This window comes from Pollicipes pollicipes, unplaced genomic scaffold, assembly GCF_011947565.3.
Source record: "Pollicipes pollicipes isolate AB1234 unplaced genomic scaffold, Ppol_2.1 Scaffold_6138;HRSCAF=7277_pilon_pilon_pilon, whole genome shotgun sequence".
Taxonomy (NCBI): Eukaryota; Metazoa; Arthropoda; class Thecostraca; order Pollicipedomorpha; family Pollicipedidae; genus Pollicipes; species Pollicipes pollicipes.
The window spans coordinates 33,929,185-33,953,367 of NW_023596818.1; the positions used below are offsets into that span (position 1 = coordinate 33,929,185).

General features: G+C 55.8%; 3 non-coding genes and 1 pseudogene across 3 annotated transcripts; 1 reads left to right on the plus strand and 3 right to left on the minus strand.

The window, feature by feature from the left end:
• LOC119105607 (obg-like ATPase 1) overlaps window positions 1-24,183 on the plus strand; it is a 51,071-nt pseudogene that overhangs the window by 13,173 nt on the left and 13,715 nt on the right.
• Window positions 5,642-5,714, minus strand: TRNAR-CCU (transfer RNA arginine (anticodon CCU)). The gene has a single exon. It is a non-coding gene; the product is annotated as a tRNA-Arg (tRNA).
• TRNAR-CCU (transfer RNA arginine (anticodon CCU)) lies at window positions 8,433-8,505 on the minus strand. The gene has a single exon. It is a non-coding gene; the product is annotated as a tRNA-Arg (tRNA).
• On the minus strand, window positions 9,162-9,234 carry TRNAR-CCU (transfer RNA arginine (anticodon CCU)). Its single transcript has one exon. It is a non-coding gene; the product is annotated as a tRNA-Arg (tRNA).

Here is a 24,183-nt window from a genome sequence, read left to right on the forward strand (position 1 = left end):
ACAACTTCCAATATATTGATGTCTACGTGTTTGTGCGTGTGCTTGAATGCGTGTGTATGCACGTGTTGGTAAATATCTCCCGGGCTTGGCCTTACCAATTTTGGAGGGAGTACGGGCGAGCCGTCGTCGACGGTGGGGCGCGGAAGTTCGTTCGCAGCGGAAGGAGCTCCGAAAATCCCGCGGTGGGTTCGGGCGCAGCAGAGCATGACGGTGTCAGAACCCGCAGTTCCTCGGTAAGGCTTTTTGGCCATGACAGGGCACGAACGACTAGCAGGTCGCAGTCCCGCGTTAGAGCGTCAATTTTGCGTTAGCCCTCCCGCGAAGGATTACCGAAATCTGGACTGGGAAATAAAACTGCCGTGCTCGGGTCAGGTGGTACGGCGTGTGTGTGACAATGTGTCTTTGTGACAGCGTGTATGTGACGGGGTATGTATGTCACGGCGTATATATGTGACGGCGTGTCTATGCGACGGTGTGTCGGCGTTTGTATGACGACATGTGTTATGTCGGCATGTGTTGCGACGGCGTGTGTTGCGACGGCGTGTGTTGCGACGGCCTATGTTGCGACGGTGTGCGTTGCGACGGTGTGTGTTACGACGGTGTGTATTGCAACGGTGTGCGTTGCAACGGTGTGTGTTGCGACGGCATGCCCGTGTGGCAGTGTGTCTGTGTGACAGTGCGCCTGTGTATGTGTGTCGACAGCCCGACGTCCATCATGCGCGGCGGGGTTCAAGGGGGGGGGGGGAAGGGGATTGAACAAGCATGATCGACATAGTCAATAAACGAAGCAATTTTCTCAATGGGCAATGAGCACGCACGTTCCTATGTACATTGTAAGCTTGCCACAAACTGCACTGCATTGCAACCGTTTTTTCGCAACCGTTTTTGGGATCTTGCGGCATGCTTGCTAATCAGGATGTGCCGATGTTGGGTTCAGATGTGTTTTATTTGTTCGTGTACGTTTTGCGCTGTTTCGTACCTTACGAGCTGAAATGAAACGAAATGAAATGAAATGTTACGTTCTGCACTTTGGTCCGTTGATTGCAATGTCCATTACTGAAGCGTCCGCCCTGCGCGTGTTTGAGGCCACACCGGCAAATGATTGGTGGCAGCTGGCATGCACGGCACCACTTGAGGTATTGAGTGCTGCGATGCGATGGTCTTACACGGCTGCCGGGCCGGGCCCGTCTATAATTGATGACGTTGTCACCATGGCGACGGGCGGCGCCATATTGGCATTACCTGGCCAATCGGAGGTGCCGGCCGTCGGCTGCTCCATCTAATGGCTTTCGATCATGTGAAGCATCGCAGCCGGGCGGGCTGCGCCCCGGGCCGGCGGCCAATTTGCGGCGGCGCTTCGTGGCCTGTCGCCGCTCGAAAATGGCCGATAGCGTTCACCGGCCGCTGGTAATGACAGCAATCGGCCCCGTCTGGCATTCGGCCCGATTAAACATGACAGAGTGGACGCTGGAGAGCGCCGCACGCCTGCCAGTCGCAGTGGTACGTGCCCCTACTCGTGATAGCGTTATGGGACCAAAAATGCATTTTGATTCGCGGCGGGGTCTCTGGTTCCTGGAGTTCCAAACGCTTTCGGCACGTTGGCGTTTGCGGCACGCTTGCCTGGTCCATGCTGGAGTGCTGCTGACTTTCGTTGCCGTTGAAACAAAGCAAATCGTGAGTTGCGAGTAAAAACACCGACGAGGAGCATTGTCTGGATTACTTTAAGCGGAGCGCTCTAGGCACCTGGTTAAGTGCTTGATAGTGGCGTGCATTACTGCAGTTAGCCTATATTATCTCCACTGGTATCCTTGCATGTTGTTTACACCTGGTTTTCATAAATCGCTTATGAAATCTACCACTGCCGTCTAGGAGGTGACGACACGGCTGACTAAAAGGTGGATTATCGTCGTACATACAGGATGCGTACATGCATAATCGTACATAAGGAGGAGGCGCACGTACATAATCAGATCTCTCTGAACGATGGCACATCCACGGGGACTCCAGCAACAGCGTTGCTTGTGCGATATGGTGAACTCATGATTGCCTTCCCAGTGGAAAACGGCCTTGGACCACTCCTGAAAGGTTCTCAGCGTTTTCTCCCCAACTCTAACGGCCATGAATTTTTCGCTGCCGTCAGGGAGACGCGCAGACCTCCAGAGGGCAGCATGACCCCAGTGGGAGGGACATGTCCCCCGTCACCCTGTTAGCGGCCCTACTTACTTCACTATCCCAGAAAAATGCCTGCGGGTGCGCGCTCGATCTTCTTTGTTCCTACGAACACAGGATGCTCACGCTGTTAGACCGCCATCTAAAGACACCTCGCTTTCGATCGAAACCCTGGCTGATTTCCATGAGCGGTGGAGCATGCCATTCGACAGCGTCCGTGGCGAAGTGCGAAAATGGGGCACCCGATGCAAACTCCCATCGGAGTGAACGTATCCGCCACCTCGGAGTCTTGGCGTCCGATCTTGGCGTCCGTCGTATAAATGAACACGATTCCGTAGTAAATTCCTGATATATTATGCACTAAATGTAATAATCTGGGTGAGGTACATTATGAGACGCTTACAATTTTCCATCGATTCGATGATGGAATGGATCAGGTGCGACACGAGATGCTTGCCGCTTCCCATTGTGGCTTCACAGAGCTATCAAACCGCGATAGACGGCAAAATCCAGAAATCTGAATTAGGAGAGTCCATTCATCGTTTGTCAGGCATGCGTGATGCGTCGCCTGTGTATGTCATAAAGGAAAAGACGGGCGTGGCAGTAACGCGGTGGTTAAGCTGCTTGTGTTGGAAACCAGCGATACGGAGTTCGATGTTCTCCGCGGTGTTCAGCCATCTTGCGTGAGTGACAGACAAGCGACGTCACATGGCTTCCACTGCTGAGAACGCCGTAGAGCCGCAATGACGGCAACACCAGACGCGTCCGAAGTGGAGATGGAGTCCGTTCACCAGAAGTTGCCCTCTCGACCCACCTCAGTGTGCTGAGCGGTGCCGGTTTACCGTCTTCGTCAAGCGAACGTTGGTAACAGTGTTCAAGCTCACTTGCTTCAATTAAAGTTCATGCAGCATAACCAATGTTTGCTTGGTAACTTCGGTTCACCAGTACCCCCTGATATATCAAAAGTCTTTCATTATCAACGTAATAACTCAGGACTCATATTTGCCGTTATTTTATTGTTCTAGACCCTGCTTGCTAACAAGTTAAATTCGTTACGTTAATAAGTTACGGCAGTATTCTAGACCCTGCTTGCTAACAAGTTAAAAGAGCTGCCGTCCTGCCGCGTTCTGCGCTAATCGCTTCATACAATGCTTTTTATGGGTGTCTTTGTTTCATGGTTGCCTTGTTTCGGTTACGCTCTGTAAAATGCTGTCCTTAACCAACCTGTCGTAAATTTGCGATATTAATAAGTCATGCGGTTTTCTGTGGTAGCGTACTTCAATCAAAGAATGCCCAAAACCATGTCAGTGCCATCCAATCACTCAGTAAGTATGGGTGTAAATTTGTGTGCTGAAAATTAAATGCATATCAAAGTGCGCGGTAAAAGTCTCAGTTATGGAGTGGCGGGAATTCGGGCGCTTTTTTCGGTGGAAGCCGCCACTCCGGCCACATTTATGTTAAAACGACTTTGTGAAGCAAATTGATATATAGCGTGTATATCAAGGGTCTCTGTTCGAGTCGTTTTAAAGCTTAGGACAAATGATAATAACGGCATTTGACGAACGTCGAGTTGTAAAAAAGCTGCTGTAGGAAATGTACGTCGTTGTTTGCAATTCTGGGCCTATTTTAACGACAACGCTTTTCCCGTTTGGTACATTTCCTCGTTGTTCTTAACTGTTTGCTGTTCCGGAGTTTGTTTATGATTTACGTTGTCAAATATGGTTTTGCGGTCTAATCGTCAACGCATGCTGTTCTGCGTTCTGTCACGAACGGCGTAGCGTGAATACTGATGGAGCACTGCTCGCCACACCGCAGCGGCCAGGAATCATCCCTTCCGCACTTGTCCGAGATACTGGTGTTTAATTGCCGGCCATTAATTAGCGCAGCGGCGCGCTAACGGCCGCAGTGTGTTAAGGTGGGGTAGATGACGGAGCAAAATGTCTCGGGCCACCGAGGCCGGTGTCGGTCACATCTGCCGCGGTATGTCTGAGTCCAGACTCAGTCAAGCCCCTGTCAGCCTGGCCGGGGTGTCCGTAGGACCTCAGCCCCTGTCACCTGGGCCGGGGTGCCCGCTCAGCCCCTGCCCACCTGGTCGGGATGTCCGGTCAGCCCCTGATGCCGCCCCGGGCACTGCGGGCTGACCTGGTGGCTGGTGCTGCCGGCCGCCGTCGCCCCGGTCGCGGCCACAGCCGTGGAGGGCACCTGGGCGTGCCTGGCTGCGGCGCGCCGGCGCGCCGGACTCGTCTCGGCGGTGGCGCCAGCTGCGTCGGCTCGGCGGTCTCCCGCTCCTCCAGCCGCCGCCACGGCCGGCCAAAACATTCATTATAGATGGGATCGGTGCGATTACTGGATCGAATGATACGGCCAGGCCGGACATTATCGGGCTGTGTCGCCGGCCCAGCCGTAATTTCGCGCCAAATTGCCGGCCAAACAGCGCACTGCAACCAACGGGTTGTTTTTGGCGGCGCGCCGTGCGCTGGGCGCAATGCCGGCGGAAGTGGCCAGCTGGCCGGCCGGACCTCGATGTGGCCTGGCGTCCGCTGATCAGGGGATGGAATTGTGAAAGGCTGCACCGGCCGGGTGTTGCCACGGGCAGTGATGGCGATTGGGGTTCGTGGCGTGCAGCGTCTTTAGGACAGTCACAGACTCCACGTGAACAGGTCCCCCCGAACTATTGATGAGCGCGACGCGGCTTGGCCTCTCACCTCCAGGTCAGGGTGCAGCAGCCCCGCTTGCCAAGTAGTTCGCTAGATCCGACGCTGTTGTCGCTGGCATTGGAAGGACAAACCAGATTTGTACAGTTTCGCAACAAAACAATCGCAAGCCAGTGCTCAACAGACGCAGCGACCACTGACTGAAGGAGTTGAGGCCCAATGAAGTGATATGAGCAGTGAGTAACGACATTCCAACGAGATGGCGGACATGGGTTCAATTTTCATCGCTTGGTACTTTGGAATTCTCACTAAGGTGTATTTAATTCGAGGGCACGCGCGGCCTGTAGGAGGTCAGACCGTGACTTTTCATGGAGCATGCAATGCTGCAGGACAGGACAAGGAAAAAGTGTCGAAGTGGCCCGGACCATGGGGACGTCTGTGTCCACGTGGCATTGAGCAGAGGTGCTCTATTCGATCGTGGCTTGGAAGCCCAAGCTTGGCGGACGTGCGGGCTGATGAAAGTGGTTTCGTTGAGCGGGTGCTGTTTAAGTAAGTGCCTTTCGGTCGAGCCGAGGGCGTGCAGTCCGATGGACTGTACTACCGCTGCTCGTGGATTGTAGTAGGCGGTATCCAATTCAAGACGTTTTGAACTGGAAGTCATTTCTGGTCGGAGTAAGGAGCATGACGTGATGAAACGGCTCGTTGCATACGGTATGGCTCGCGTGTGCGAACCGGCGTGGGGCATGGCTTGTATGTCACAATGCTATTTGGGTTATGCACGCTCTTCGCTATGCGGGCCACGCCAAAACTCGTGCCTGTACCCACGGTGGGACTCGAACCCACAATCTTCGGTTTAGGAGACCGACGCCGTATCCATTAGGCCACGCGGGCGGGGGCTGGTGGCTGCAGTGAAAGCGAATCGGCGTGGTCTTGTCGGAGCCGTCAGTCAGCGGACACCGGTCTGGGAACGTCGCATGAGGCAAGTGTTGGTCCTGTCCGGGGCGCGCCGCTGGCCTGTGACCCGTGTAACAGATCGGGCAGCGACCAACCGTCGGAACGTCACGTGGGCCCAAGTGTTGGTCCTGTCCTGGGCGCGCCGCTGGCCTGTGACCCGTGTAACAGATCGGGCAGCGACCAACCGTCGGCACCAGGGGTGGATTTCGCAAAATGAGTGTGGGGTGGGGTGGGGCTGAACGGTGTACGGTGAGCCAACATACACACAAAAACGCCAAGTTATGGGTTTCTCTCCGAATTTGGCCCACTTTTCTTAAAGTCAGGGAAGGGGGACAAGACATCAGACCGGATTCAAGGAATGGCGGCTCTCGAAGGGCCGCAATTCTATGTTCTCACCGAAATGAAGCGTCGCAAGGGCGCCCGCGTGGCCTAATGGATAAGGCGTCGGTCTCCGTTCGCGTTGAGTTCCTTGGGTAATGGGTGGAATACATCAATGGGTTTTCGTATTTGTCTGTCGTATCAGCGTCGGCCGTTTCGGTCAGTTCACTCTTTACCTGTCGTCAGACGTTATGAAGTCATGAGAAAGGCTGGTGGTGTTTGGCTTTCAGCACTCGTCACAAACCATATTTGGTCCTTAGAAGTGCTTGGATTCGAACCAGGTCTTCTTATTGCGAATCCGATGCCATACCAACTGAGGTATCTAAGGAGGACTAATGAAAACTGTAATATTGAACGACCAAATCAATAAAAAGTTACATCCCCTGGTCGGTACGGCATTCGGTCCGCCAAGTCTTCTTTTCTGTAGGAATGAGGTCAGTTATGAACTCAATTTTGCTGCATTCCTCTCAGTAATTTTGTGCGGATTGGCACGGTTTGTTGTGGCCAACTCTTAAAAGAAGCCTCTGTGCTGTTTGTTCCCTAACAAACTGTATTCATGTGCCTCTCATGCATCTTTCCGTTTTTGTTGCTACGTCCGTGGGATGCAAGGATTGACCAAATGCTGCAAGTTTATTGCCGATGATTGTGTGTGAGGTGAGGGGAGCGCAGCTCCCTATAATTTTTAATTGCCAACATTTAGTCAACCAGATGGCGAACGGTATCCGACTTTTCTTGTGATGAATTGAATTGGTTGGTGCGAGGCTTCCTTGCGAAGGATACAATGTGTTCGAGTTAGTGCCGTTTTGCAATGAACGTGATTTGTTGGTGCGGGGACTCCTTGCGTTTAATGCAATGGGTTGGTGCGAAGCCCCCATGCATTGCATGTAATTGGTCGGCGCAAAGCCTCCTTGTAATGGATGCAATGGGTTGGTGTCAGGCCCCCTTGCGATGGATGTAATTGGTTGGTACGAGCCCTCCTTCCGATGGATGTAATTGATTGGTGAGAGGCCTCCTAGGGAAGAGTGTAATTGATGCTGTCGTGGTGCACTGACGTCAGGTCAGAGCCGTGCTGACGTCAGACCAGAGCCGCGCTGACGTCAGGCCTGAACAGCCAATGCCCGAGGACTACTGTTTGCCGCTGAGTGATGGACGATAACTAGCATGCGCCATCCATGGCCAAGCTCGCTGCTCGTCGTGAGCTGATGAAACGACCTTATGCGCACATGTTGATTATTGCACGGAATGAGTGAGGCAAGGTATTGCCATCGCTAATATAATGCTTTATCAGGCTATCGGCCTCATTGGTTTATTAGTTCTGACTATATTTAGTATATCGACAGAATAGCATCATTCCCTCCACGGGCCGTGGGTGTCGTTTTTTTATCCACCAGTATCAGTACTCGCGAAATGCGCTTTATCTCGGACATTTGCTTGGGGTGTTCAGATTTGCGTCAGGCGCAGGTGCCTGGGACTTCAACCGCCGAGAGTTACATGAAGTGCACGTCTCGCGCTACGGCTTTTTTGCGTCATCTACATTATAGCATGCATAGCATAGCATAGAATCCTGTGCGTAACGGATAGAATGAATTATTTGATTATTACATTCGTCTGTTGTGTTAGCGTCGGCCGTTTCGGTCAGTTCACTCTACATCTGTCGTCAGGCGTTATGAAGTCATGAGAAAGACTGGTGGTGTTGGGCTTTCAGCCATGCATTCGTCACGGACCACATTTGGTCCTTGTAATTACTGATATTCGAACCAGGTCTTCTGATTACGAATCCAATGCGATGTCAACTGAGGTAACCGGAAGGGTTACATCAGTTTACAACGTAGGTAACTAGGAAGGACATACCAGGTTAGGTCAGTTAGCCCTTGTCCTTCTCGGTTTGCCCAGTTGGTAGCACTACACTAGCACTAGCGCTGGAAATCGTAAGACCCTGGTTCGGACTTCAGTGATTCCAAGGAAAAGATTCAGGCTTCGATGAGCTGCATAGCTGAAAGCCAAGCACCACCCAGTCTTTCTCAGCCCTTCACGTAATACCTGACGACGGCATGACATTTCAATGGCCCAGACGTTTTGGACATCGCTACACATTCGACGAAGATAATAGTCATACCACTTATTCCCCTACATACGGAATCCAGTGTAAACGCCGCTCAGACCGGCTGACGGGTGACGCAGTCTTGTCGCACGCAGCGGGAATCAGTGTATGTGGGTTCCGCTATGTTCGAATTCAACGTTGGTAGGCAGTGGATCAGCTCAGCCAAAATCCGCGGCTACCCACGGTGGGACTCGAACCCACAATCTTCGGTTTAGGAGACCGACGCCTTATCCATTAGGCCACGCGGGCGGGACCATTGGGGTCGGTGACAACGATGGCTTTCTTGAAGCCGTCAGTCAGCTGACACCGGTCTGGGGACGTCAGGTGGGCCCGAGTGTTGATACTGTCCAGGGTCCGCCGTTGACTTGTTACCTGTTAGTGTTAACTCGATGTTGACTAGGCTCCGACATGTTTTTGACGTTTGTTTTTGTGTGTGATTTAACTATCAACGTTAGTCATGTACTTTTTGATGCATGCCATAAATTCGATCAGGGGGAGGGGCACATGGTCCAGGTCTTTCAGGTGTTAACGCCCCTGCAACGCCCCCAAGATGGCGAGCGTTACCCCGTTTTCCTTGCAATGGATGCAGCTGATTCGTGCTGAACCTCCTTCGTGTAATGTGATGACTTGGTTGTGGGTCCGGCTGCTGATGTGGTGCCCTGATGTCAGATTCTGAACAGCCAATGTTCGAGCACGCTGTTTGCCGCGTAATGGCCTAGAACGTGTTCCATTTGTGCGATGGTTCCGTGACAATGTCAGTGGTGATAGGTGATGATGTCAGGTAGGCTTTAGCAGGGTGAGTTAGGCTACACGGGCGGGCTGTTGTTAAAGCACGTTGATCGTGCTGGCTGCCTGCAAGCCGGTAGCGTGTGCTGCTCGTCGCGGGGGCTTAAAAACCGCAGGTGTACCCACGGTGGGACTCGAACCCACAATCTTCGGTTTAGGAGACCGACGCCGTATCCATTAGGCCACGCGGGCTGGCAGCCGGTCGGGTTGCGGCGAACGGCTCTCTGGCGCCCGCCCGCAGTTTGACAGCCCGGCCGTGCCAAACTGGAGCTTGGCGCCCGTCTTGCCGCCAAGACGTGGCACGGTGCTCGTGTATCAGAGCATTTGACCTGACGCCTGCGGGTGACCCGACGCCTCACTGATGGGGAGGGGAGGGAGAGACACCGTGATTCTATCTTGGAGCGGACATGGGCGCCCGTTAGCAGTAGAGCAGACATGTAGGCCGCTGATAGCGTGCGCACGTGTTGATGAGGCCAGGGCAAAAACGGAACCATGCCTGTGCGCCTTTCGCTGCGTCTGGTCTCCCCCCGGACTCGTGTCGCTGCGCCACTCGCTGCGTCTGGTCTCCCCCTTGGACTCGTGTCGTTGCGCCACTCGCTGCGTCTGGTCTCCCCTTGGACTCGTGTCGTTGCGCCACTCGCTGCGTCTGGTCTCCCCTTGGACTCGTGTCGTTGCGTGTAGGAGGTGTCATGCATACAATACGAGGTTTCCTCATCCCGTCGAAAGTCGTTTTGAATCTATTGCTGCGTATTAATGCCAAAGGTAGCGCTTTCCATCATGGCATGTGGGCAGTTGTCTGACTTTTTGCTTTTGGTGTTATGATACCAAACTTTTTACCATGGACGTCCCAGGCTAAACAGCTGGTGCGGCCCATAGGACGTCTGTTTACCGTAATATGCGACTCAATTACGTTAAACGTGATGGTTTCAGCGGCGTCGCGTCATTGGTATTGGTACGCGAGGCATTCTTGAGCCTAGCGTGGCAGCGCTCCTCTCAAGATCAGACCCCCTGTCGCGATCAAAATGACCTGGTGATGATGCAAAGCCCCCTTCCAGACAGCTGCGGCGGCACCCTCAAAGGTGAAAGGAAATATTTTAGCCGTGGTACAGTGGTAAAGTTAATAAATAATGTTTTTAAGCTTTAACGGGCAAAAACCGGCTGGCAGTAGCTGTTTTAGCCGACTGCTGACAACACAGCTGCGCGCGATTTTAGATGCACCCAATGTGTATCGTCAGTGTACGCCACTCTGTCACCCGCCTCCCTTGACCTTGGCCTCAGTCGACCTCACGCCCATCGTCAGCCATGGTCGCGGTCCGCCACGTGACCGCCGATAGCGGGATCGTCGCAGTCTTGACCTTCTGCTGTTTGGTCGTGGGGTCATTGAGGCCCAGCACACGCTACAATTAAGCTGACCCACGCGTCAAAGTCGGCATACACGTGACGGGTGGCCTCCCGACAGCTGAGCGTCCCAGCTTGACCCCCGATTGGCGCGTGCTGTCACTGCGCTGCCGGACGCATGTCGGCAGCCTGCCCGCACGTGCAGCCGGAGCGGGGCGACAGTGTGACGCCATGTCGCCGTGTGACGCCACGTGACCGTGTGCTACCATGTGACCGTATGCTACCATGTGACCGTATGATACCATGTGGCCGTATGACGCCATGTGGCCGTGCGACCTGCGACCGAGCCGGGGCGGCCGCGTGACGCGCAGCCGTGACTGTGTTGGCAGCAAGGTGCCAGCCTTCCTGAACGTGACGGACATCGCCGGCCTGGTGAAGGGCGCCAGTGAGGGACAGGGCCTCGGCAACGCGTTCCTCTCGCACATCAAGGCCTGCGACGCCCTCTTCCATCTATGTCGTGAGTGTGCCGTCCCGCTGCTCGCGTCCGCCCAAGCTCTGTTGCACGCGGTGGTAATGTTCTGAGAACCCCCCTCTACGTCCGATGGCAGTCTTCAGGAGTACTTCTCCACTCCTGATTTATAACCAGTTGAAACAAACGTTTTTCGATTAGGAGTGATGGAAGATGCTCGAATGTCACTGCCTTCTGCATAAGAACTGCACGGAAAGTTGTAGCGTTGCAAGAAAACAGTCTGGGGTTAAAGCGAGATTCGTTCTAGCTGCGCAAGTGAAAACGGCGGGTGCTGCGAGGCGTGAAAGAGCAGATGGTGCATTTTTGGGCGCGAAATCCATTTAGGCATGGTCGGTGCCAGTATTGGCTTTTGATAGCATATGGTAAGAGACGATCAGCGACGGTGAATAAGTCCTGCCTTCTGGCGCTGGCGGGCCACTGTGCGCTGAGCCCCGCTGTCGCCGTCGGGCCGCAGTCGCGGCCACAGAGGGCCGCCCGGCCCGACGGCGCCCGCTGCCGCCGTCGGGCCGCTGCCGGGCCACAGCACGCGCCAGGCTCGGCTCCGCTGAGCTCGGGCGGCGTCCGCCCAACCCCGGGCCCTGTTATTAGGCGTCGTTGGCGCCGCTAATGTTTGGCTTTCATAACGCGCCGTTCCGCCGTGTCCGCCGCCGTGCCCCGTGTTTCATGGTGACAATGTGTGGTCTCCTAATGTTTAATGGACGAGGGCCTGCGAGGTGGTAATCCGATGGCCCCGTGGCAGGCGCGGCCTTTGTCATTTTTCAGCCTGACGACGTATTTGCCCATTTCGGCTGTATTTATCTAATCCTTGATTTCGTGCTTGGCCGCCCCTGTTCAAGTCGCGTTCTGCCGTGTGTTCGTGGCAGTGTCCTGTTCGCCACTGGCAAGAGCGCGCCAACCACGCGCTTTCACCGCCTCATCGCGCCGCGGGACGGTTCCTTGGTGCCAGCTGTAGGGTATCACTGCCGCCACCACTAGAAACGAAATAATGCGCTTTGGGATCTTTGGCCAATTTGATGGCTCCTTGCGTGCGCTACGTTGGTGCCGTATGCCACCGGATTGGGGATCAATTGGTGGCCACATTTCAGTCACGCGTATACAGCGTTGCTTTCGTCTTACGCCAGCGTATGATGTTAATGTATTTCATATTGGAACCAGACTCTTTGGTACCTATGTCAATGAGTATTATGATTATTGTCAGTCTTTAATAGGCTAAGTATGCGAACTCCGTACTAACATGGTTTGAAACGGGCTGGCTGGCTACTTGCTTTTTTCAACGCGCATATTTTTATGCCAACCAAATGGATAGTGTTGCATCAGCTTGCCTCTACTGAATGTGAATGAGCGTTGAGAAAGAAAGGCAAACATGTATATTAGTCACCATTGGTTAGGCCACTAGCCTGTAGGTTTTCCACTACCAATCCGTGTATTATTAATCGGACACACACGAGCATGCATCATTTCATCCCTCCAGTCGTCAAATATGCGAATATGATCATCTCATGGTCTCCCTCCGGACTTACGCTTGAAGGGAGTATGCCACCGTTTTTGTACTTCTCACAGTTAAATAGAACGCGACTGATTTGGTCTGCAATGTCAGTTTTCTCGGAGTCCTTTGAGAGGCTTATAACTTTGCTTTGACGTAACCGTTCCATGGGAGAAATGGGACTCCGTGCTGACCACTGGAAGTCAAAGTTTTCTATTTGCTTTGTTTTTTCCGACATGTGTGTTATGGTATGTTTGCAGTAAGCTTATTGACCAAAAGGTCGTGCGATGAATGGTATGATAGCTTGAAACGACCCATTTAGCGAAAAATAGAGATATATGACGCGATCTTGATGCAAATGTAGCGAAACATCACAGTATGACGTACTTTTCCGTGCTGGCGTTAAGTACGATGCCTCATTTCTAAAGGCACTTTGGCTTTGGAAACATCGTTAGCTGGAATGGTGAGCTCGTTACAAGGTTCACAAACCAGGTACGAACTAGCAATATACGACGCGGTCTAGTAACACACATGTTCAAACCTTCCACCGATGCACTTTTTGTATGCGGGGCGTATGCAGGGGTCACAATGACAGGGGGCCTTAGTCCTCAAGGACCGAAATTTTTCACTGAAAACCCAGTTTTGGGCGCCGAAGACGTGCGGAGTTTGTTGTATGGCGCAAAAGAAGATCGCGCGTTCTCTGTCTTCTTATATGGACATGCCCACAACGATCTTTGTGTGTTGATAGTCATTCGCGCATGTATTAATGCATGTAAAAAAAAGAAAACGGGAGAGGGGTACTGCAGTGACCATTAAGTGGGTGCGTCTCTGGCAAAAGAAAACAGTTTTACAGTGCACAAGCATCTGCATTATCAACAAAAAGTGTATTTTGTCACAATTTTCGTTGCAGCAGCGAATTGAATTAAGCGATATGATTACACGATATGATATGATGGTGACGGTGATGGACAATGCGACGACGTCACGTCCATGTCGGGGAAGCTGCACACGAGCGGCATTATTCCGGTCAGTCGCTGGCGTACCTGAAGAGGTTAGAAGAGTTTTGCGAACGGATTGGGATGCATGCTGTATTGGAACACAGATGAGTTATAGCCAGCTTGGCGGAGTGCGGGGTTCTCAGAGTTATGCTCGCACAATCAAGCATATCAAATTCGCAAGTCATCAGTTGAGAAACCTTCGAGGCAAGCGATCCATAAAGATGAAGCAGCGTGCGGAAATAGTACATTATGCGACCAATGAACTAAAAGTGAACGGTGTGGTCTGGACGGCTGAAAACGTAACGAATGAGCAACATGGGAAAATGGTATGTGAAGAGGAATGTTGGTAAAATTGTACGCATGTAGAATGCAGCATGAATGTTGCGGCTCCACTGTGCGTACGCGGGTGACCGCAAGGAAGAATATTGCTGTGGACTTGACATGAATATTTGTTTGCCTTTAGGGCACGAGGAGAACTTCGTTCACTCGGCTCAGCCGTTGAGCTCATTCATTTCAGTCTCGGTTCAGTCGGCGTTTGAAGTGTTAATGCCGCCGCCGTCATGCCGGGTGCCCTGTGCGCCCTCCCCCCCCCCCCCCCCGCCCCCCGCTGAAGCAGTCACGGTGACCTCTGGTCGGTGATTGGGTGGTGGCCTGTGACCCGGGGCTGGAGAACGAGTCAGCTGATATAACGTCATGCGCTAGTAGTGAATAGGGTGGTAGACGGAAGTACGTCTGCATCCGACTGTCCACCTTATGACACGCGTAACAGCTTACATTTGCTGGAGATGGGAATGACAACCAGTATTGACCCTGCCCATTCATGCAAAGTTAACCCCAAAATGACTAACAGAAAACAAGAATGTCACCTTTTTAGTCATACCTTTGCGCAGCATTTTTAGCCTTTTTAACCTTTTTAGCCGGACTTCCGTGCGGCCACAGTGGAGTGGTGTTAACAAAGTCGGTGCCGTTCACGCAGCCGGTGCGTGGCCGGCTGGCGCCCTCGCTGTGCTCTACAGCTTGCTGTGCTCTGCAGGCCGGCTGGGCGCCCTCGCTGTGCTCTGCGGGCCGGCTGGCGCCCTCGCTGTGCTCTGCAGGCCGGCTGGCGCCCTCGCGGTGCTCTACAGACCGGCTGGCGCCCTTGCTGTGCCATGCAGGCCGGTGTGCGGGCCTGCAGACCAGCACGCGGCCTCATGGCGTGACCCGTCCCGGCCGCCGCCGCCGTCGCGAGCTCGCCCGACTGCGGTCCCGTGCGCCGAGGGGCGGCGGCGGTGTGTCGGCGGCCACGGGCGGGCACTTGCCACGACGGCCCGGTGACCGAACCACCCTCTGCCCCGCCCCAGCGCGCGGCGGCCGTCTCCGAGGGTGGCGGCGGAGGGCGTGGCCGGACCCGGCCGCCGCCGCCGCCGCCTGACCGCCGGCTGGCAGGTGGCGGCAGCTCGGCCTCACCAGGGTGCTCGCTCGACTCCGGAAGTGCCTCCGGCCGCCCTCCGCCGTAGTGGAGCGGCGCAGGACCGCTCCGCTCTGGCCGGCGGCGGTCCAGCGGCGCCTCTCCGGCGCCTCTCCGGCGGTGCGCGCGCGCCAGTTGGCGCCAAATCGGCGTCTGGCGGCGCCGCGGCCCGCCGATCGTCGCCGTTCGTGTTTTCGGCGCGGCCGCTGGGTTTGAGTGACGGTTTGGGTGCGCGCGGCGCGGGCGGTCTGGGCCTGCTCTCCGGCGGGGCGGGTAATTTACTGTGTTGTGACGGCCGCCGCATCAGCGCAGGCCGGGCGGCGGCGCGATCTGACGGCGGCCGGTCCAGCCGACTGGCGCCGGCCGCTCTCGTCCGCTGCCGGCCCGGGCGCGCGCGTGCACTGCCGACACCCGCCGCAGGCGACCGCTGTCGTCATCCACTGCTGACACACCTCCGACACCCGCCACAGGCGACCGCTGTCGTCATCCACTGCTGGCACACCTCCGACACTCGCCGCAGGCGACTGCTGTCGTCAACGACTGTAAACACGCGCTTCCGACGACCGCTGCAGACGATCTCTTCCGATAACCGCCGCAGGCAACCACTGCAGACAGCCGTCTCAGACTACCACTCTAGACAGCTACTTACGATAATCACTGCAGGCAACCACTGCCCACTGTTGGAACTTCCCGCTCACACTCGCTACCAACATCCACTGTCGACGCTTGTCCACACCGCCAACACCGACTGTCGACACAGACATCCCGTCCCTGGTCAAGCCTAGGGAGTCATCGACTGCCACTTTGAGGGTGCAGCCTTCCATGCATGGAGCTTGTTGGGATTTCAGACAGATGTGCTTAATGTAACGTGGTGTAAGACCACTAACGCACGTAACTGTAAGGCATGTAACGTCTACGTAACCGTCATAAGCACCACGATAAAGTAAGAATTAAATGATAAAATGTGGGGAACACTACCACCGAAACAACATGCAACATCGGGCTCGGGCTTCTCCGCCACTCTGTGCGGAATATTTCGAAAAAAGTTTCATGCATTGTAACAAGAGGCAGGACACAGGGACAGGGTAGCCACCTGCTGCCGCCGCAGGCACGGCGCAGCCGCATATGGACTGCCCATGCTCAGCGAGGACGCTACTGCGACACCAGTGCGCAGGTCCACCGCCAGATGGTGGACAGTGGACGATTTCCACTGCCCATCCACGCGGACAACAGGGGACTGCATCGAGTGCTGTCGCTACCCGCCGTCTCCGCCGCCGTCGCCGCCCCGCCGCTGGGACATGCCGAAACCGCTGATATTTGTCAGGTGGCTCTGTACCGGAGAATACGTCTGATGCTGGTTGTTGTGTCGCTCGTCTGTGCCCTCTGCTGCCGGCCTCACGGACGGCAGCAGAGGGCTCGGGACATTTAGTAAGGACAGTTTTCTGATGGCTTGTTGGCATGTGCGGGCAGCACGGTCGGGGGCGTGGCGTCCTGTTACACCGGTTGTGGTCAGGTCAGTGTAGCGTGCAACACCCAATATGCGCGTGCTCATAGTTTGGTGTTGCGCGAAGTGTGTGGCGCACACCCCAGCCCGAGGTATTCCTGTTGCCGCGCTTGCGGCGCCAGCGACGCACAAGCCTCAACAGAGGCTAGCGCCGGCCCCGGCAGTCGGCACTGACAGCCGCGTCGGCGGGAGAGGCCCGGCCGGCCGCCGGCCGACGGTGACCGCGGTGGCCTCCCTCCGTCCCCCACTGCCCGTGCCGTGGCGAGCTACGGCTGCCAGCGCCAGGATAATTGAACGGCAACGTCGGCCGGCCTTCGGCGCGGGAAATATGATTAACTCGTGTTGGTGCTCCCCTCTTGCCGGGGACTGCGGTCTGACGGCCGCGTAACCACAGGCTGCAGGGGTTTAACTAAGAGCGAGTGGGACCGGCCGGCCGGCCGAGGGAAAAGGCAGAGAAGAAAAACCGACCCCGCTGGCGATCCTGGCCTTGTTTCCCTAGTCGTGGCGACCGCAGTGCTCGTTCCTAGACGTGTCAGGAGCAGTGTCGCCGGAAATGGGGTCGGATGAGGGGATATTTGGTCGGATATTGCGCACGATAGCTCTAGGGGTTTTCAAACGTTAAAAATGGTCCTCAACACGATTTTGATATAAATCTTGGTGGGAACTTCGTACCGCTTCGCAGCAATACGCGTCGCTCCCTTGTTGTAACTCACCAACTGCAATACCAGAGGATAGACGGTCCACAGTGAGTGTTCTATGCGTGTAATCCATAAATTTAGTTTCTGCGTGGTGTTCTTTTGCTGGAATTATGTCGCCTGTCAGCTTGTCGTTGGCCGGATAACTTGCGTGTCAGCTCCAGCGGCATAGCAGAATCGTCTGTACACGTCTTTGTATTGCAGTCCCGGCTATGCGCAAAATTATCGGCAAAGTTTTGGTTCGCAAAGCTTTGTTGGCGCAAAACAGATATGCGCAATCCTTCGTGTTTCCAAAATGCAAGCACGCGCCTTTCTCTACAGTTCTCCGCAGGCGGAATTCTTCGTATCGTATTTGTGGTATCACAGTTGTGCGTTATTTTTAGTAACTTCAATCACATTTCCGTGTGCACCTACAATTCTTCCGACATGTTTTCGCGGAAAGGATGCTTTATATTGCATGCCTTTTTTCGGCGCACGGACGCGAACGGGACTGGGCGCAAATGGCCATTGTAGTCGATACGCCCGGAAACACCATTAAACAACAATAACAAACACGCGACGGGACGTCAGTTTTGACCGTGCGGTGGTTATTTTTAATCTGCTGTTTTTTACGATTTTTTTTAATCAGAAGGCGAAGTTCGGTGGGTACAAGACCGTAAGAAGTGCACCAGGTGTTAATGAGTTTGCTGGTGGCATCAGCGGCCGAGCTGGCCAGTGACGGTACCGCAGTGCCGGCGTAATGTGTCTTTGCCCAGGCGTCCACGGGAACCGGTGCAATTCTGCTACCAACGTTGTGTGGCAGGCCTGTTGGTCTTGATAGTGAACATTGACAGTGAGCGTAACTAATTATCGGCGTTGTTCGCGCTAAGCCGCATAATTCGTGGGGCAGTATCACCACCCAGGGTGAGTCTCGCTTTATATACAGCCACAGCGAAGCTCGACCGATGCAGAAGACATCATAAAAGTAGGCTGAAATACAAAGAAGGTTGAATTCATGGACATACACTCTTTTGGTGCAGGTAGATGACTGGATGCGACTATTTGCGTTGCAATCATTTGTGTTCGAAGATGGACGTTGCAGTGGAAACTGGGAAACTTAGAAACATTGGTAACGGAATTCGTTATCTATTGAATCAGGCAGTATTAACGCATCATGATATGCGATATGTCGTCATATGCAGTCATATTGTGGCAAATAAGTGAAGAAGCTTGCTGAGTAGAGCAGCTGAGGCAACAAAACCAACAGGGCCGGTGACCTTCCTCTGCCTGGGGCGGCAGACCTCTCGGGCGTGTACGTTCGGATCGAGGCCTCCGACACAGTCCGGATCCAGTCGGACCCGGCCCTCTCGGCGGCTGCGGCAGAGTCGGAGAACCCCTCCCCCTCGGCGGCTGCGGTGGAATCGGATAATCCCCCTCGGTGGCTGCGGTGGAATCGGAGAATCCCCTCGGCGGCTGCGGCAGAATCGGAGAACTCTCGGCGGCTGCGGCGGAATCGGAGAATTCCCCCTCGGCGGCTGCGGCGGAATCGGAGAATCCCCTCGGCGGCTGCGGTAGAATCGGAGAATCCCCTCGGCGGCTGCGGCGGAATCGGAGAACTTCCCCTCGGTGGCTGCGGTGGAATCGGAAAATCCTCGGCGGCTGCGGTGGAATCGGAGAATCCCCCTCGGCGGCTGCGGCGAAATCGGAGAACTCCCATCGCCTCGGGAGACGGACGACTCAATCGATTGGAAAATCCGGAGCGCCTTCGTTACGTATTGCCCCATCGCCTGCTCTTTGTTCCGCTATTCGTTATGACGTGTTTTTCCCGGCTGCCTATTAGTTTCCCCTGTGTTGTCATCACGAGTATAACGTTGTCCTAGTTCGTTGTGTTTCACGTGCATTCGGCACAAGCATATGTCGGTGTATATTCGGTATATCGTCTGGAGCGTCCGCTCTGGGAGTTAGCACAACAGCGACACCGTGCCATGCTGCGTTGTGGACCGCCACCAGCGGGAACGTCACAATCCCGGCGTTTATTGGGGGTCCGAATGGATGACGCACGCCGCGTTCGGCGCCCGTGGCCGTGTGCCGTGCCTGCCCAGGCGGCGTTGCATCGCTCTGCGCGGCGCGCCTCTTTGATGTGGCCGGTAACAGGTACCGCCCCCGCCCCTCTGCCCGCGCCCGCCCCCTGCGCTCTCCCTCACGCCGCGCCGGCCGGCTGCGCCGCCAATTTTGTCATTTTCGTGTCAATCAAGCTGAGGTGGCGGCATCAAAGGCGGCCGCCGCACGGTCGCGTGCTGGCCGCCATGGTCGTGCCGGCGGCGGCGGAAGCGGCGTGGCGCGGCGCGGCTCCAGCGATGCCGGATCGGCGCCGTCCGGCCGCCGCACGCCGCGATCGGACTCGCCGGCGCGCGTGCCTCGCAGTAAGATCGGCCGCGGCGCGTTTGTAGCCCTGTCCGCCCGCGTGACGTGCGACCGCGCACATTCGCCGCGTGCGGCCGCGCGCGAAATTCCCGGCGAAAATTGCACAGATTGAGCTGCGACCCGCCCGCGTTCACAATGCCTGTTGACCGGCTGCAGCCGCCGGCTCGTCCACGGGTTGACAGGCGGCCGGACCGCCAGCTCGAGTGGCTTTGCGACAGGCCGCGGAGCGGCCAGAGTCGCCGACGGTGCTGCGGGCTCGCCGACCGCCCGGCTCCGCCCACCCCGCAAGCCACGCCCGGCAAGCAGGTCGCCGCCGCGTCCGCCAGCGTCGAATCGGGCGGGCGATGACCAGATTGGCGGGTTGCGTGCCGAGTAGACAGACGTATCGAGCGGTGCGGGCGGCCGCCACGCCAGTGCGGTCCGGTGCGGTCCGGTGCGGTCCGGTCTGGTATGGTCTCGTCTGGTGTGGCCAGACTGCCGTGACCGCCACACGTCAGAGTACGGCCGCCAGCCGTCGGCCCGAGCCGCTTTGTCGGCGATATTTGCCCGCTTTTTTGCGGCTCGGGCGCCCGGACCGAGCCTTTTCAGACGACTGCGTAAAAAACGCCTGCCGCCGAATACATTAAATACCGATTCATAATTCAGACCTCCCGATTCTCTGTCTCCCCATTCAATCCGTGCCTGCCGCATTCTGGCCATAAGAACAACGGTGTAATATTCTTAATTACAGGCTGGGGCCGATAAATTAACGTGGCCGGGCGGCAGCGGGGGCCGCCAAAGGCCGGCCGACGTGGCGCGGCGGCCGCCCACAATTGATGGCCGCCACCCCGGTCCAGCTCGGGCCGGAGGAATAATACGCGCTGTCACTTTGTTGCATTTCCCGTGGGGCGCCGGCGGCGGGCCGGGCCGCGTCTGTCAGCGGCGCACGCCCGGGCCTCGGGGCCGTGCCGAGCCGGCCGCCGGTGCGCCGGACCGGCCGGGCGCCAGTCGCGGGCGTTGGTGTCGGCGTGTGACCCCGCCGGTCAACCGGAGTGGGCCGCAGGGGCGCAGATGGGTGGTGGCTTCGGGTACGGCGTTCAGGCGTGTCCAGTGGAGGTTCTCTGTTCAGCTGAATGCGACGGCGATCGTCCGGTCCGCGGAATTCATTTGTCTTTCCAGCTCTTCTCCACTCGCTTTCTCCTAACCTCGTCAGCTATGATACGCCATTATGCTATGTCATGATGGTTGTTATGTGGCGTTCGTTGTTCACACGCGACCTCTCCCTTTCATGGAAGTTGATAAACCTGTGTGTTTCCTGAGCGGACTTGTGCATCTCCAAACTTGCTGGGCTTCAACAGACCACAGCATCTGAAGGATCAGTCGATTTGGTTGGTTGTTGACAGTGCCGATTCATGTATAGCTTGCCTCACTGACGTCACGCAATCGGCCACCCCTGTATTGCGTTCTCCGGCAGTCCGTGATGGCCCAGTAGACCGTGATGGCCCAGTAGTCCGTGATGGCCCAGTGGCCTCGTGATGGTCCGAATCTTAGCGGCCACGTGGTTTAAAACACGCTTCCATCGCAGCTTAATTAAAAGCGAGCGAAAGAAGGCCGGACGACCGTCGTGGGTGGGGGGGAGGAGGGGGGGGGGGAGAATGTCGCGACGTTTATACTTTGCAGTTCGCACACTGAAGGACTTGACTGCTTCGTCTTTGACTTTAAGAGATAACACGGTTTAACAGCCTGCAGGAACCATGCCATCCTTACGCAATGTGGTGTTCTAACAGAATGTGGGCTGTAAACCTGAAAGCACCGTTTCGTCTCCCAATTGGGCTGGTTGCAGGCTGTTGAAATACGTGCCTAACGCTATCAAATTGTGCTCATCTATGGCTTCATACCGATTTCATGGACATGGGCAGCTCCATACGAAATGTTACTCATGCCCGTGTTGACTAGCGTACCGGTCTTTGCTACATGGGTGCGTGTATATATATATATATATATATATATATATATATATATATATATATATATGTTAAGGGGGAAAGATGAAGGATCTTGGATCTTGAGGATGAAGCTCTTCTCGGAGAGATTGACCAGGTAGATGACGGCTTTTGTGGTCAGGAACAGGTGCTAATTTAGCACCTTGATTTGCACGGAAAACAGGTGTGTGGTCCAGACTAGACCATGCATATATGTATACATGTCTACTATATATTGAAGTGAGAGCGCCTTGGAGAAGCCTCCACGTAGGGAACTGGCACACCGCCCTGTGGGAGAATCTGCAGGCTGGAGGATGAAAGGACGCTAGGGCCTCACTTTGTTTCGCAAGTTTTCTCTGGGTATTTCATTTTATGGTACTCAGCTTGAATGCGTCAACCTGCGCACGCATTACCGTCTGACCACCTGACCTCCTCAAACACCACGGCCGGCGTGAGCGCGGTGCGGCTGTCCGTGCTGACGTCTGGCGTGCAGTACCATGACCTGCGTTAACCACTGCGCGTCAAGGAAACCAGGGGTACGGGGTTTGATTGCCCGCAGTGCCCGCGCTTCCTGCCAAGTTGAGAGGCAGGCGACGCCATATAGCCTCAGCAGCGGGGTGCGTCATAAAGCCCCAATGACATACCATGGTCGTGCCCCCGTCTGCCGTGCCGTGCCATGCCGTGCCGTGCCGTGCCGTGCCGTGCCGTGCCGTGCCGTGTCGTGAGTGACCCCGACGGGCGGTGGCCGGCAGGCGCGTTTGACGACGATGACGTGACACACGTGGAGGGCGAGGTGGAGCCTGTGCGCGACCTGGCCATCATCAACGAGGAGCTGCGGCTCAAGGATGAGGCCTACCTGCTGCCCTTCATCGAGAAGTTCGAGAAGAACGTGCTCCGCTCGGACAAGAAGGCCAAGCCCGAATATGTGAGTCGGAGGCACGCGTGAATCCGCGTGCCGGGAAGCGGACGGTCGCCAGTCTGTGTACCGCAATGCTGCGTGGTTTTACTGGTGCTGTTTTGCGCGTAGTGGACTGAGTCACAGGGTTTCCGTGCTTCAGTTTGTCGTGCAGATTGAAACATTTCAGTCCCCTCCCCCAAGTATTTATGAATGCAAAACACTATGCTTCCTGAAGCATTTTCTTCTTGATTTATCATTTACGGACATTCTGTCCATAATTGATGGCTTACGGTATTTTTTTATATTTTACTTTGATTTATGGCCAGGCACTAGAACTCTTAAAGAGATCGGGTCGGCGGGCTGTTGGGTGACTTCCAGGAGGTGATGTATCTCGACCTGAACTCACGCTCGGCTCTCGCTGCAGGACATCCTCCTCAAGATCAAGTCTGTTCTATGCGAAGACAAAAACATCTGCGCTTCCAGGAGTGGAACGCCAATGAGGTACGCGGCGACGGTCCCTTCCTCTCCCCCGCGAGCGCTATGGAGACGTTTGTTTTTGGCGCCGCTGGTGTTCGGTGGCCCGTAGTGCGCTGCTGATGACGCCGGGGAAGTAAGCTCCGCACTATCACCCGTGTCTCTTTTCGCCACGCACTGCTATTTGATGACGACTGAGGGAGCCCTGCTCGCTGTCATAAAGTTGAACAGGAGGCCTGGCGTCGTTGGTAATATGCGGTATTTCATAAGCTTGTGTAGGCGGGGCGTTCGTCAGATTGTTTGCATATGTAGGACTTGGGAAGAGGGGGGGGGGGGGGGGGCGAGAGGGTTCGTAAGGCATGCCGTTTGACTAGTTTGCAGCGTGCTGAGAAGGGCTAGCAGCTGTGGGTCCGTTCATAACCGTTTCCACCTGCGGCCAGTGTGCAAAATTCTTCGCTGATGTCGGCCAGTTGTTGACGTACCGTTTCGCGCGTGCTGCATGTCGAACCACACACCCGTTTTTCGTGCAGATCGAGGTGCTAAATAAGCACCTGTTCCTGACCGCCAAACCCGTCATCTACCTGGTGAATCTCTCCGAGAAGGACTTCATCCGGAAGAAGAACAAATGGTGAGCATTTCATCGCACGCCGCCACGTGGGCCGTGTGCATCAATGCCACGCCCATTCTGTTTTGCCACGTGCTCAGTGAAGAAGCCACCTCGCAGTTGGAGTCGAGGAGCGACGCATTGTGACGCTCGGCCTCGCCGTGGGAGCCTGCTCTACTTGTCGCCAGATGTCACCACCGACTGGCCGGTTGTAGGGCGGCCTCGGCGCGGACGGGACGCCGAAGGGTTGACCTCCCCGCCGCGCCGTGTAATGTGGTAGCAACGCCGGCCAGCCGGCACCATTAATCGCGCCGGTGCCCGGTCCTATGCGCGCGCTGCGGGACACCACCTGTCCGGATCGGTCGGCTCCGCAAGGGTGCCGGCCGCGCCCCACACAATTCCTTCGGAGGCGCGCGCCCGTCGGCGCGGCGGCGGCTCGCCGGCCGGACAACCCCTCGCGTGTTCACTTGCTTGTCGTGATTGATGCACCTGATCGTGTTTCGTGAATGTGGGGAGTCGGCAATGCTGCGAATTGGATCTGTGCAGGACATTAGGAGGCAATAATGGTCCGACATTTGGACCGCCTTATGTTCATAAAGTCTTTTCGTGCACGGACGGGATAACCGGGAGCTGAGCGACCTCTGCACGTATCATGCGCTGACAGCGGCCTGGGCGCGTCACGGCGCGACCGCTGGACATCGTGCGGCGTGGAAACGACACTCATCTGCACGGCCAGCCTGAAGTGCATCTCGGGCTCTGGCAGTCTTCTGCTGAGAACGGCAGGCTGCTCTCTGGGGGAGCTGCTGG